Raw genomic sequence first — 14,657 nt, forward strand, 5'->3', positions numbered from 1 at the left:
AAAGCGAGATCGAAAAAGCTTGGTCAAATAAGGGATTTTCGAGTCGTTTCAGATTAGCTGGTTAAAATGAGATCTCTTATGAAGACACTGAGTTGCCCTTTAAACAAATTCTGTACAGCTCTTTTTACTTTGAAAGTACATCGCCTGAAATAAGCGCCTGTGACTTGTCTAACTCTGCAATTTGTCTTTCGTTGCCACCCATTTTGGAATAACTCCCGCAGAAAATTGTGATGTTGAAATCTAATCTAAACATTGATGACTCCAGTTTTTGTATTAACTCTAAGTCAGTCGATCTTTACATAGGTTCTCAGATGTCAGCTTTGAAGTTTCTCACTAAATTCGACTTAAAATTCAGTAGGCATAAGCTGTCTCACTCAGCTAAAAAAAGATCATTATCCATGGCCTTACCCTCTCCAAATAACATTCATAGTCTGGCACCTGCTTGTCATATGCCAAATATTGTTTCAAAATTTGATGGAGCTAGCGTTTTGGTTGTTAACTTCTGACAGCAACTTTTAAACTTAATTAAAAAATACGGACTCTTTTCTATCATGTGCTCCAAAAGCCGCAGAAAAAGGCGGCATTAGGAACAAAGCCGAATTCTCAATTTAAAGAACAGCTTAGTTTGCAGTGTTGTGCTCCGATTGACCCTATACGTCAAATGTTTCTAGGCACTACTAAACTTTTGAGAAAACTGGTAATATCAGCTGTCCACAAAATAATTTTTCATCTCTGCTACATAAAAAAACTGTGCTTGCTTCGCTATAAAATTCTCCATAAATCAAAAAACTTATTTTTATTAAATCCAATTCTGGACGGCTACTAACTTTCAGCTCTTTTTTTCATGTAGGTCATCTAGTTTTTACCATCAAATTCTTTCCAAGCAACAGCAAAAAAATGTAAATAGTTTTTGCTTGCTATCAGTGGCATTGAGAATGTCTTTGATTTCTCCGTTGGAGACGGCCTTTAAAAATGCAGATTATTTGATAGAAAAGTTTTGTGAAACCTTCCTAGGTAGATCCTGGTATATCGGGTTTGCAACGAGTCGGCGAACCGAGAGCTGCTTACTTTTTTAGTGCAAAAATACAGTCGAAAGCTACAATATAACTGCTGTTTCACTTCGGTCTATTGCACTGAAAACAAAAGCCCATTCTCCTTCCACTGCTTTCTTTAGTGCAAAACAGTCGAAAGCTGGAATAAAAATGCAGTTTCAATTCGGACGATTGTACTGAAAACAAGAGCCAATTCCTCATTCCAGTGAATTTTTTAGTGCAAAGCACAGTCGAAAGCTACAAAATAAGTGCTGTTTCACTTCGGACTATTGCACTGAAAACTGGAGCCGATTCTCCTTCCACTGCTTTCTTTAGTGCAAAACAGTCGAGAGCTGCAATATAACTGCTGTATCGCTTCGGTCTATTGCACTGAAAACAAAAGCCCATTCTCCTTCCACTGCTTTCTTTAGTGCAAAACAGTCGAAAGCTGGAATATAAGTGCAGTTTCAATTCGGACGATTGTACTGAAAACAAGAGCCGATTCTCCTCCCATTGCCTTTAGTGCAAAACAGTCGAATGCTGCAATTTAACTGCTGTTTCAATTCAGACGATTTTACTGAAAACAAGAGCCAATTCCTCATTCCAGTGAATTTTTTAGTGCAAAGCACAGTCGAAAGCTACAAAATAAGTGCTGTTTCACTTCGGACTATTGCACTGAAAACTGGAGCCGATTTTCCTTCCACTGCTTTCTTTAGTGCAAAACAGTCGAGAGCTGCAATATAACTGCTGTATCACTTCGGTCTATTGCACTGAAAACAAAAGCCCATTCTCCTTCCACTGCTTTCTTTAGTGCAAAACAGTCGAAAGCTGGAATATAAATGCAGTTTCAATTCGGAAGATTGTACTGAAAACAAGAGCCGGTTCTCAATCCACTGAATTCTTTAGTGCAAAGCACAGTCGAAAGCTGCAATATAAGTGCTGTTACAATACGGACTATTGCACTCAAAACAAGAGCCGATTCTCCTTCCACTAATTTCTTTAGTGCAAAACAGTCGAAAACTGCAATATAACAGCTATTTCAATTCGGACGATTGCACTGAAAAAAAGAGCTGATTCTCCTTCCACTGCTTTCTTTAGTGCTAAACAGTCGAAAGCTGGAATATAAGTGCAGTTTCAATTCGGACGATTGTACTGAAAACAAGAGCCGATTCTTATTCCACTGAATTCAATAGTGCAAAGCACAGTCGAAAGCTGCAATCTAAGTGCTGTTACAATTCGGACGATTGCACTCAAAATAAGAGCCGATTCTTCCACTGATTTCTTTAGTGCAAAACAGTCGAAAACTGCAATTTAACTGCCGTTTCAATTCGGACGATTCCACTGAAAACAAGAGCCGATTCTCATTCCAGTGATATCTTTAGTGCGAAGTACAGTCGAAAGCTGCAAAATAAGTGCTGTTTCAATTCGGACAATGGCACTGAAAACAAGAGCCAATTCTCATTCCACTGAATTCCTTAGTGCAAAGCACAGCCGAAAGCTGCAATATAAGTGCTGTTACAATTCGGACTATTGCACTGAAAACAAGAGCCGTTTCTCATTCCAGTGAATTCATTAGTGCAAAGCACAGCCGAAAGCTGGAATATAAGTGCAGTTTCAATTCGGACGACTGTACTGAAAACAAGAGCCGATTCTCATTGCACTGAATTCCTTAGTGCAAAGCACAGTCGAAAGCTGCAATATAAGTGCTGTTACAATTCGGACTATTGCACTCAAAACAATAGCCCTTTCTCTTTCCACTGCTTTCTTTTGTGCAAAACAGTCGAGAGCTGCAATATAACTGCAGTTTCACTTCGGACTATTGCACTGAAAACAAGAGTCCATTCTCCTTCCACTGCTTTCTTTAGTGCAAAGAGTCGAAAACTGCAATATAACTGCTGTTTCAATTCAGACGATTCTACTGAAAACAAGAGCCAATTCTCATTCCAGTGAATTTTTTAGTGCAAAGCACAGTCAAAAGCTACAAAATAAGTGCTGTTTCAATTCGGACGATTGCGCTGAAAACAAGAGCCGATTCTCCTTCCACTGCTTTAGTGCGAAACAGTCGAAAGCTGCAATTTAACTACTTTTTCAATTCGGACGATTCCACTGAAAACAAGAGCCGATTCTCATTCCAGTAAAATCTTAGTGTAAAGCACAGTCGAAAGCTGCAAAATAGGTGCTGGTACAATTCGGACTATTTCAATGAAAAACAAGAGCCGATTCTCCTTCCACTGCTTTCTTTAGTGCAAAACAGTCGAAAGCAGCAATTTAACTACTTTTTCAATTCGGACGATTCCACTGAAAACAAGAGCCGATTCTCATTCCAGTAAATTCTTTAGTGCAAAGCAGTCGAAAGCTACGAAATAAATGCTGTTTCAATTCGGAAAATGTCACTGAAAACAGGAGCGGATTCTCATTCCACTGAATTCCTTAGTGCAAAGCACAGCCGAAAGCTGCAATATAAGTGCTGTTACAATTCGGACTATTGCCCTGAAAACAAGAGCCGATTCTACTCCCATTGCGTTTAGTGCAAAACAATCGAAAGCTGCAATTTAAGTGCTGTTTCAATTCAGACGATTCTACTGAAAACAAAAGCCAATTCTCAATCCATTGAATTTTTTAGTGGAAAGCACAGTCGAAAGCTACAAAATAAGTGCTGTTTCAATTCGGACGATTGCACTGAAAACAAGAGCCGATTCTCCTTCCACTGCTTTAGTGCAAAACAGTCGAGAGCTGCAATATAACTGCAGTTTCACTTCGGACTATTGCACTGAAAACAAGAGTCCATTCTCCTTCCACTGCTTTCTTTAGTGCAAACAGTCAAAAACTGCAATATAACTGCTGCTTCAATTCGAACGATTCCACTGAAAACAAGAGCCGATTCTCCTTCCACTGCTTTAGTGCGAAACAGTAGAAAGCTGCAATTTAACTACTTTTTCAATTCGGACGATTCCACTGAAAACAAGAGCCGATTCTCAATCCAGTAAATTCTTTAGTGTAAAGCACAGTCGAAAGCTGCAAAATAGGTGCTGGTACAATTCGGACTATTTCAATGAAAAACAAGAGCCCATTCTCCTTCCACTGCTTTCTTTAGTGGAAAACAGTCGAAAGCTGCAATTTAACTACTTTTTCAATTCGGACGATTCCACTGAAAACAAGAGCCGATTCTCATTCCAGTAAATTCTTTAGTGCAAAGCAGCCGAAAGCTACGAAATAAGTGCTGTATCAATTCGGACAATGGCACTGAAAACAGGAGCCGATTCTCAATCCACTGAATTCATTAGTGCAAAGCACAGCCGAAAGCTGCAATATAAGTGCTGTTACAATTCGGACTATTGCACTGAAAACAAGAGCCGATTCTCCTCCCATCGCCTTTAGTGCAAAACAGTCGAAAGCTGCAATTTAACTGCTGTTTCAATTCAGACGATTCTACTGAAAACAAGAGCCAATTCCTCATTCCAGTGAATTTTTTAGTGCAAAGCACAGTCGAAAGCTACAAGATAAGTGCTGTTTCAATTCGGACGATTGCACTGAAAACAAGAGCCGATTCTCCTTCCACTGATTTAGTGCGAAACAGTCGAAGGCTGCAATTTAATTACTTTTTCAATTCAGACGATTCTACTGAAAACAAGAAGCAATTCTCAATCCAGTGGACTTTTTAGTGCAAAGCACAGACGAAAGCTACAAAATAAGTGCTGTTTGAATTCGGACGATTGCACTGAAAACAAGCGCCGATTCTCCTTTCACTGCTTTAGTGCAAAACAGTTGAGAGCTGCAATATAACTGCAGTTTCACTTCGGACTATTGCATTGAAAACAAGAGTCCATTCTCCTTCCACCGCTTTCTTTAGTGCAAACAGTCGAAAACTGCAATTTAACTGCTGTTTCAAATCAGACGATTCTACTGAAAACAAGAGCCAATTCTCATTCCAGTGAATTTTTTAGTGCATAGCACAGTCGAAAGCTACAAAATAAGTGCTGTTTCAATTCGGACGATTGCACTGAAAACAAGAGCCAATTCTCCTTCCACTGCTTTAGTGCGAAACAGTCGAAAGCTGCAATTCAACTACTTTTTCAATTCGGACGATTCCACTGAAAACAAGAGCCGATTCTCATTCCAGTAAATTCTTTAGTGCAAAGCACAGTCGAAAGCTGCAAAATAGGTGCAGGTACAGTTCGGACTATTTCAATGAAAAACAAGAGCCGATTCTCCTTCCACTGCTTTCTTTAGTGCAAAACAGTCAAAAGCTGCAATTTAATTACTTTTTCAATTCGGACGATTCCACTGAAAACAAGAGCCGATTCTCATTCCAGTAAAATCTTTAGTGCAAAGCAGTCGAAAGCTACGAAATAAGTGCTGTTTCAATTCGGACAATGGCACTGAAAACAGGAGCCGATTCTCATTCCACTGAATTCCTTAGTGCAAAGCACAGCCGAAAGCTGCAATATAAGTGCTGTTACAATTCGGACTATTGCACTGAAAACAAGAGCCGATTCTCATTCCAGTGAATTCTTTAGTGCAAAGCACAGTCGAAAGCTGGAATATAAGTGCAGTTTCAATTCGGACGATTGTACTGAAAACAAGAGCCGATTCTCATTCCACTGAATTCCTTAGTGCAAAGCACAGTCGAAAGCTGCAATATAAGTGCTGTTACAATTCGGACTATGGTACTCAAAAAAGAGCCGATTCTCTTTCCAATGCTTTCTTTTGTGCAAAACAGTCGAGAGCTGCAATATAACTGCAGTTTCACTTCGGACTATTGCACTGAAAACAAGAGTCCATTCTTCTTCCACTGCTTTCTTTAGTGCAAACAGTCGAAAACTGCAACATAACTGCTGTTTCAATTCGGACGATTCCACTGAAAACAAGAGCCGATTCTCCTCCCATTGCCTTTAGTGCAAAACAGTCGAAAGCTGCAATTTAACTGCAGTTTCAATTCAGACGATTCCACTGAAAACAAGAGCCGATTCTCGTTCCACTGAATTCCTTAGTGCAAAGCACAGTCGAAAGCTGCAATATAAGTGCCGTTTCAACTCGGAATATTGCAATGAAAACAAGAACCGATTATCATTCCACTGAATTCCTTAGTGCAAAGCACAGTAGAAAGCTGCAATATAAGTGCTGTTACAATTCGGAATTTTGCACTGAAAACAAGAGCCGATTCTCACTCCATTGATCACTTTAGTGAAAAATACGGTCGAAAGCTGCGATATAAGAGAGCTGTTTCACTACGGACTATTGCACTGCGTTCCTTCAAAACATTCAGCCGGAAAACTTGTATTGACATTATTCTAACAAGTCGAATGAGCTGTTCTGTTCTTTGGCGTATGCTAAATTCATGGAAAACATGTTTGAATATACTGTGCAAATCAATGAAAGCTTTGTTCTGGTTGCACATTTTTATGATGTTTTTACTTCATTTCGATCTTTTGAACTAGTTTTCGAATTGAGATCCTTTGCAAGCAATAAATCCGATGCTCTCAAGCAATCGCTTCTCCTGGGAACTTTATAAGAGTACAAGTTAATGGTCTTTTAAAAAAAGTCCTATTTTGAGGAAAACTATGAGGTCAATGCGGTTCCGGGTTAGCTTTATGAGACAGGATTTTCAAAATATTTGGAACGATTTCTAATTTTGGACATTATAAAACTTGTTAATTTTGTCTGAAGCTTTGAAATTTATTGAGGGACAATGTAGGATGGCTTAATAAAACGTAGTTTTCCAATTATTATGGACCAAGGCTCATATATGTCTGATTGATTACTTTCAGTGATGTAAAAACATAGTATTAAATTAGGCAGTCAATAACTATTTTTGATAATGTTGAAAGGAGTCAAAATTTTTCTCCAAAGCTTTGCAGCTGCAACTGCGGTACAGCTGTTGTTCTTATTTCATTGAAGTTTTGAAAAGTATGAACTTTATGTGCTGCGCAACTTTTGCTGAGGTAGTACTACTCTTTCGTCCACAGTGAACACTTCCTAACATTTGTAAAAATGTGCGCTTAACAACTCTTTTGCTAAACCGAAGTAATTGCTGCAACTCCGGAAAACTTTGTTTCTTATTAAAGAAAATTAAAATTCTTATTAAATCAAAGAAAATTAAAACTGTCGCCTATTATTTTACTTTTAAACAAATTATTTGCATTCACCTCCATTACTTCAATAGGGTGGGATTTTCGTTTTTGGTGGCAGTTACAGCATTGTTCTTTTAACCTTACGCAGCCTCCCATTTCACACGCCTTCCTCTTGTTTTTTTAAAACCTTCGGAATTTCTCAACATACAAATCTGAGGTAACTGTCTCATTTTCTCAGTGATTCTAACGTGTATACTTTTATAGCTGTAAGCCATGTTACATTTTTTAACAATTATTTTAAATATCTTTGATGTTTATTTTGCACATTGCCCTTTCCAGCGGCCGAATGACTTTGAAATACTGAAAAGATAACCTGAAACATTTAGTGGCAAAAATTACCCTGATACAGTAAGTGACACCCTAGTTAATTTTGACGATATCTGGTTTTTGGGGTATCAAAACGCAAAAAAATTCAAACCGCAAAAAACTCGCAATGGATAACGGTAGGACAACAGTTTTTGGCATGCAACTAGTTGACACCCTACAGTTGGTAAATAATCTTACCCGATGACGTTCTAAAACCTAGAACATGAGATATGACTTTTTGAGTTTTGATTCCCTGCGATACACTCACGAGACATGTGCGCATACACTGCTCCTACCCTATTATGAGTTCTGTCATAAAAATTTGTGGGTAGGTCGCACGTGTGGATCAACTTACTACCCCCCCCCTCATCGTTGATAACTGAACCCTAATTGACCTCTGGATTCTTAGAATATGTTGGGTTTCTACTCTTTTGCAAGGGGGATTTGCGTGGATTGACGGGAAATGCACCCAAGCCATTATCAATTTACGGGGCATGAATTAATTGAAATAACCATACCTGGAAAATAATGGACTTTGACAAACAATAGTGAAATCGGTTCGGCGCCAAACTGGCGTGCGCCAACAGAGCGATAAGAAGCGTCAATTTTGACTTTGGCGTGCTTGTTTAACATATGGGATCCCTCACACGCATGTGCCAATTTGATAAAATGATTGACAGTGTTCACTAAAGTGCTTCTAGTGGGTTTAATTATGATAACGTTAACAGAAAATTAGAAAGTTGTATCAGGTGATCAAGCTAAAGTTGGGAGAAAAAGTACTGATCTAGAGAGCAGTTGCTTTATTGGGACTGAATTTCTGAAATTGAGTTGAAGTTGCAAGACTAATTGGAGAACTGTGAGCAATTTCGTCTATTAGAAATTTCGAGTGAATCATGAAAGAGTTCGAAGTTGATCAAAATTATTTGTAGTTACATTGTTTCAAAGTTGTTAGTTGCTTCAGAGTGCTGTTCAAGACCCTTCTGTGGGACAGCCATTCGAATCGGTGCTCTTCAATCAATTAACAAATTTTGGGAGAGCCCTTTTCAACAGCCCGCAAGCGCGGACGAGGGGAAGTATCAAAGAGACAAGGTAGCGCTTGTTTCATCAATTTTCACTTCGGTTTATTTCTAAAGTAAGGTTGATTAATCTTCTGGGCGACATAATCACCTCACTGTTAGCCTAGTTGAAATTCAGAAGTCGACATCAACAATGGCTGGACGAACAACCTGCGGGCAGTTTCACGATGTGAAACGGGTAGCGCCAACAAAGATCGTTGTACACCCGATGACATACCATCAGAGAGTGGACCAGAGCATTTGCACCACCCAAAATTACTCCTTACACGTCTTGGGCGAATCAACCAAATGCATGTTCCCAATCGGTGCTTAATGTGAGGTCTCGTTCGTCACAAGTTTTTGTTTAAAAAGCCCAGAGCAATCTTCCAGTAGAACCAATTGTGGACAGGTTTACATAGCAAGATTGATGGTAGCGCGAGGTGGTGTTTAATTCGCCGGAAAGTAGTTGAAACATGGCGAATCATCGTTTAGATAAAACAGCTACCCAAAGGTCCCCTCGGTAGTTTTGAACACAAAGCTGCTGACAATTGATAACAGGTTTCTTGCGGAGCAGCAAAGCAACACAAAAGCCACAAAGGGCTCGCTGACATGCCAACTTCTCGAGGGTCAAAAGTTCGAGATCAGTCTTCGTTAAGTCTCGTGGAGTGGACGGTCTCCATTTTTGATTATGGCAAGGCCGGGTTGATTTAATTATTTCTCTTAAAGAATTAAGGTGCAATCTTCCAATGGAACAAATGGACATGGTCAAACATTGAATTCGGTGGACGCTAGCGTTTCAAGACCCCGTTTGGTTAGAAGGCCTTCCTTTAGAAGTGGCAACCCATCTCGGAAAATGCAGAAGATTATTGCCGTATCAGAGATCATGAGGTCCATTCAGAACGAGCCAAGGAAACTTAGTTGAGATGGCGAGGTTTGATTTTATATACCATCTCCAGATAGCTTCTCATTACAGTCGTTTTTCTAAAACACACAGCTTTAAACGTTTCATCAAAACACAGCTTTAAACGTTTCACACACCGTTTTGAACGTTGCTGACGTAAAATCATTATCGAACGTTCGAAATAGTGCAAAATTACATGATTTCACACTAAATAGAAAGTTTTTGCCATTTTGTGCTACTCTTTGTCCTAGAATAACAATCATTCAATCTTAAAAATAAATCATCATGCTATCTGAAGAAGCATACATGTCCCTTACAAAAGCCAAACATGAGAAATTTACACACAATTATACAAAAGGCTTATTGACAATTACGATACCATGGTTTATAACAAGTTATCAAGTGAAGTCATTGGGGACTCAACGTCATTGCCAACAACAATAGAAACAAAACAGGTTGAGCCTGAATCGGTAAGAGAGTACGATTTAATCGATCTTTCAGACAATTGTACAAATTTAATTTTGGGAAGCAGTATAATAGCAAAACTACAAACTGATAATACGATTCCTAGTGATATTGCTATTCACCCGTATCGCGGGTCAACGACAACAGAAAAAGCTATTGTCGAAAAATACAGTGAACCAAAAATGCATTCAGTAGTTCTGCAGGACGGAACAAATAGATTTTTAAAATTTGACAGAAAACCTGCCGACGTCTTTGAGACCTTAAAAAAACTTGTCAACATATGCCTTGAAAAGTTCAACCCGGACCAATTTGTTATATGCGAAGTTATTCCAATGACAAACCTCAGCCAAAATGCAACTAAAAATGCTAAAAAATGCTACTTCAATTCAATGGTTCACAATCATTATGGAGGAAATAGCGACAATATTAAGATCTTGAAATTGAACCAATTGATCAAAAATGTTGAAAACTACGACTCCCTTTATCATGGTAATGTACATCTCAACTTTTGGACAGGTGTACCGTTTCTCAAAAACAAATTATTAGCGGAAGTTCTACTGTTCTCGAATGGACTCATTACTAGTAAACGGGACAATATTAAACCAACTTTTGCGAAAGGAAACAAAACCAGCCAGAGTTATCAACAGCGAAACTATCAGTATGCAGCACAAGTACATGGAACTTCATCTCATAACCAACAATATAGCAACCATTTCAACTTGAACGGGTGGGACTATCAACAGAGATCAAAACCATACAACCAAATTATCAAACAAAGAAACATTAAAAACTATTCCAATTACGGCAGATATAGCCCGTACTGACAGCGTGCATCCCATTTTTTGTGTTTCCTCTAGACATAGATTGTCAGCAAATAGAAAGGCAAAAGCTTTTTGTCTCTTAATCTTATTGAATACTAATGAGAAAAACAACCTTGCTGCTGGGAGTTCTGCTATTGCTGGCCATCATTCGTCCCGCGTCAGCAGCAGCAAAATTCCCGGTAGTCTTAACGACACCTGACAATTATCTCAAAGATAAGCTTTGCTAATTGTTGATAAGAAAATTTGTATTACTTGCTACACTTGGGTTATATTTACTCGCTAAAAATTTTAATCCTCTGAAACTATTAAAAAGTGGCGATGTTCACCCCAACCCCGGACCAAAACAAATTTATGAAAATTTTTTAACGGAAAACAGCAAACAACAAATTCTCTAACCTTTGTCCACATAAATTGTCAAAGCTTTAATTAAAAAAAGAACAGAAAAAGCTCTTGAGGAAAGTTTCGGACACACACATTATTGGCCTAACTGAAACATGGCTTACAAGTGGTAACGACCACAAACTCTGGGAATTTGACAGTGCAAAGTATACTGCCTTCCGCTATGATAGAGAGCATAATATGAACATTATGAAAGGAGCAGGGCTATTGCTTTTCGAACCAAATCATTTAAATCCACAGAAAGTAAACAGTTTTCCCGAAACTGACAAACACACAGAATCAATTTGGGTTGAATTACAGTACAACACTACACACGGACTTCAAAAGCTTCTCATAAACCTCAGTTACAACCCCAATAAAAAACCATAATGAAGTTTTGGATTCTTTGGCGCTCCAAAATGATGCCGCTGTGAGCAAAAAAAGGAGAGTGATTCCGATGGGTGATTATAATATAAATTATCTGAACAACAAAGAGCGAAATAATATAGATACAGTTTTGATCCCGTATGATCTGAAAGTGGTAAACACTTAACCAACACGAGGAAAAAACCTCATCGAATATATCATAACGGAGCGTAATTACCAAATACAAAGTGCTCACACATTCATTTCGGAAATTAAAACAGACCACCAAGCTGTAGGTATAATGACACAAGATCGCATCACAAAAAAGCGGAAACCAATAATTAAAACGTTTTTTGACAAATCGAATTACTCAATTAAAGATCTTATATCGGAGCTAAAAATTTGTGATTGGAATTCTGTTTACAAAATGGAAAGTGCGGAAGAAATGTATTCACAATTCAATTCAATCTTCTCTTCTATCATTCAAAAACATGCACCTTTAGTGAAAAAATTTGTACGAAATGATAAAACCAAAATATCATTTTAAACGAAAAATCTTTCAGAGACCTCTTCACAAACAGTGAATCGACAAAAAAAATGCCGTGTCATTAATGATACTCGTAACACAACAGTCTCTAACAACAACAATTTCAGCCAACAAAACTCTTTTGGCGAAATTCTGTTTGACAACAAACAAATAGTAAATTTATTAAACTATCGTTTCTCCAAGTTAGACTTCGGCAAAGCCAGACCATATGAAAAGTCAACTCGAACAAATAAGAAAAACATTTAGTTTTCGATTTGTCACATCGAAAGAGGTTTTGCATCATCTAAAAACACTGAATACTTCAAAGCCGCTGGGACCCACAGAGATACCGCTTGGGCTCTCAAAGATGGCAAAGAAGTTTTAATGCACACCTCACCTATGTGTTCAATGCTTTTTTGAAAGAAAAATTTCCGAGTGACCTTAAAAAAGCCATTATACCGCTTTTTAAAAAAGGTGATCGAACTCACCCTGAGAACTACAGGCCTATATCAATAACGAGTTCGCTTTCCAAAATGTTTGAAAGCCTACTTAGAGATCAAATAGTTGAATTTCTATTAAAGAACAATGTTCATTCCAGAACGTAATTTGGTTTTCGATCCAATATATCAACAATGGATGCCCTTGTTTATAGCACTGAAAATTTTAGATATCTAATTGAACAAAATAAATACGTTACAACAACACTAGTAGATCTATCTACAGCATTTGATTATCAATCACAATATTTTGATATTGAAACTAGAGGAATCAGGATTCAGCACAAGTGCTCAATTGTTGATATTTGACTACTTGTCTAATCGTCTTCACAAAACAAAAGCTAACGGCATTGAATCAGATAGGATTCAACTTTATCAAGGTGTGCCCCAAGGAACGATACTCGGGCCACTACTATTCAATCTTTACATAAACGACCTAAGATTGAAAACACCAAATGATTGTCAACTAGTACAATATGCTGATGACACACTGATTTTTACGTCCAACCATGTATTGCTAAATACCAAAAACGACTTTAAAAAGCCTTAACTTTATTTATTGATTATTACGAAATGCATAGTCTAACGCTGAATGCATCAAAAACAGAGTTCATTATTTTTTGTAAAAAAATCTAGAGCTCTCCATACAACTGATATAAAACTTAAAATAGGAAACTGTTGAATTCGTAGCTCCGAATCAATCAAATACTTGGGGGTAACCATAGATTCGGCGTTAACATATCAAGATGAAGTGAAAAGTATACTACGTAAAATGGCATGTGGTATAAAAACCCTATATTCCTTGCGAGAGGTAATTTCAGATAACTGCAAAGTTTTGACTCTGAATGCACTTGTCATTAGCCACCTTCATTACTCTGCGGTTCTCCTGAATGGAATTAATAACAACCTAATAAGATCAATCGAAAAACAGTTAATCTGGGGCGTGAAAGCTTGTTTTCATAAAAAAAAATATGATAGTTCTCTAGATCTCAAAATTAAACACAAAAATTTACCGATCAGACATTTTTTAGATCAAAAATTACTTCTCCATTTTTGGAAAATAGTTTCGAAGAAACTTCCAGCTTATCAAATGATAGAATATCCTACACTAAAATTAACAAAACACGAACGGTCCAAAAAAATTTTCTTCAATATCAAAACTCAATCCAGCTATTTAGAAAACTGCGTATTCAAGCGAGGTACAATAATTTATAACAAATTTGCAATAAATGAACAATATTCTCAATATCTCAAAAATGATCATAAATGCGAAAAAGCGAAAAAAAATTCTAAAACAAAACTTTTTGGAATTGTTTTTAAAGAACCCAAGTGTAGCATCAATATCTTCTTTATCTTGGAAAGACTTTAAATTTGAATAAAATGTTTTCTGTTTATACATAGCTTCTACACTGCCTCTGATATCTGATCGTGATTTGATTAAAACCAGATGGAAATTCAGTGTTCTCTTTTTTGTTTTTGTCGTGCTGTCACACTTTCAACGCCAACTGCCGTCCTTTCGCATGCTAGGAGTGGGCAGGCTACTGAAAAAAATTGCAATGACGCTTGCTTTTTATGGAACGGATGCCAGAAGGGGAACTACCATATCTCCTGTCTGAAGTTGGAGCTGCAACAGCAAGCTTCTGCGCAGAGGAACGAAATTTCTAGACAAATATTTTTGCTTGCCCCAAGTGTTATTGCCTGCAGATAAATATTTTAGATCTAAAATAAATTTTTCAGAGAATACTATAAAGAAGGACTCAGCAAACCACTACATTTAGTTTTCAAATCACAGCAAATAAGACGAAAAAAACGATATACTATTTCTTTGTTGGAGTCATTTTCTAGTAAATTAAACCAAAATAGAAAAACTGAGAGAAATTGAAAATTTAGTGACATTGGATTAGCATGTGCCCAATTCTATAAACCGAAATAATTTCGCGGTTGAAATATAAGCTCATTTTGGACCTGATACATTTTACTAGGCTCTGCCAAACTCTGTGGTATCAATTTCCAAGGGCTATATTTCAAAATAGCGTCGAGAAAAAAAGGATTTCCACAAAGAAAACAAATTACAAGCCAATAAACTGGGCCAATTGGGCACAAAAAACGGCTACAACCGCTATTTATAACTTCACTCGCTCAGAAAAATTTAGTTCACACACCGATTTCACTCTTTCGCT

General features: G+C 37.6%; 1 protein-coding gene across 1 annotated transcript in view; it reads right to left on the reverse strand.

The window, feature by feature from the left end:
* Nucleotides 1-14,657, reverse strand: part of LOC142335950 (uncharacterized) — a 390,664-nt gene that overhangs the window by 64,277 nt on the left and 311,730 nt on the right. The window lies entirely within an intron of this gene.

Source organism: Convolutriloba macropyga, chromosome 3 (genome assembly GCF_964194025.1).
Source record: "Convolutriloba macropyga chromosome 3, txConMacr16.3, whole genome shotgun sequence".
Classification (NCBI taxonomy): Eukaryota; Metazoa; Xenacoelomorpha; order Acoela; family Convolutidae; genus Convolutriloba; species Convolutriloba macropyga.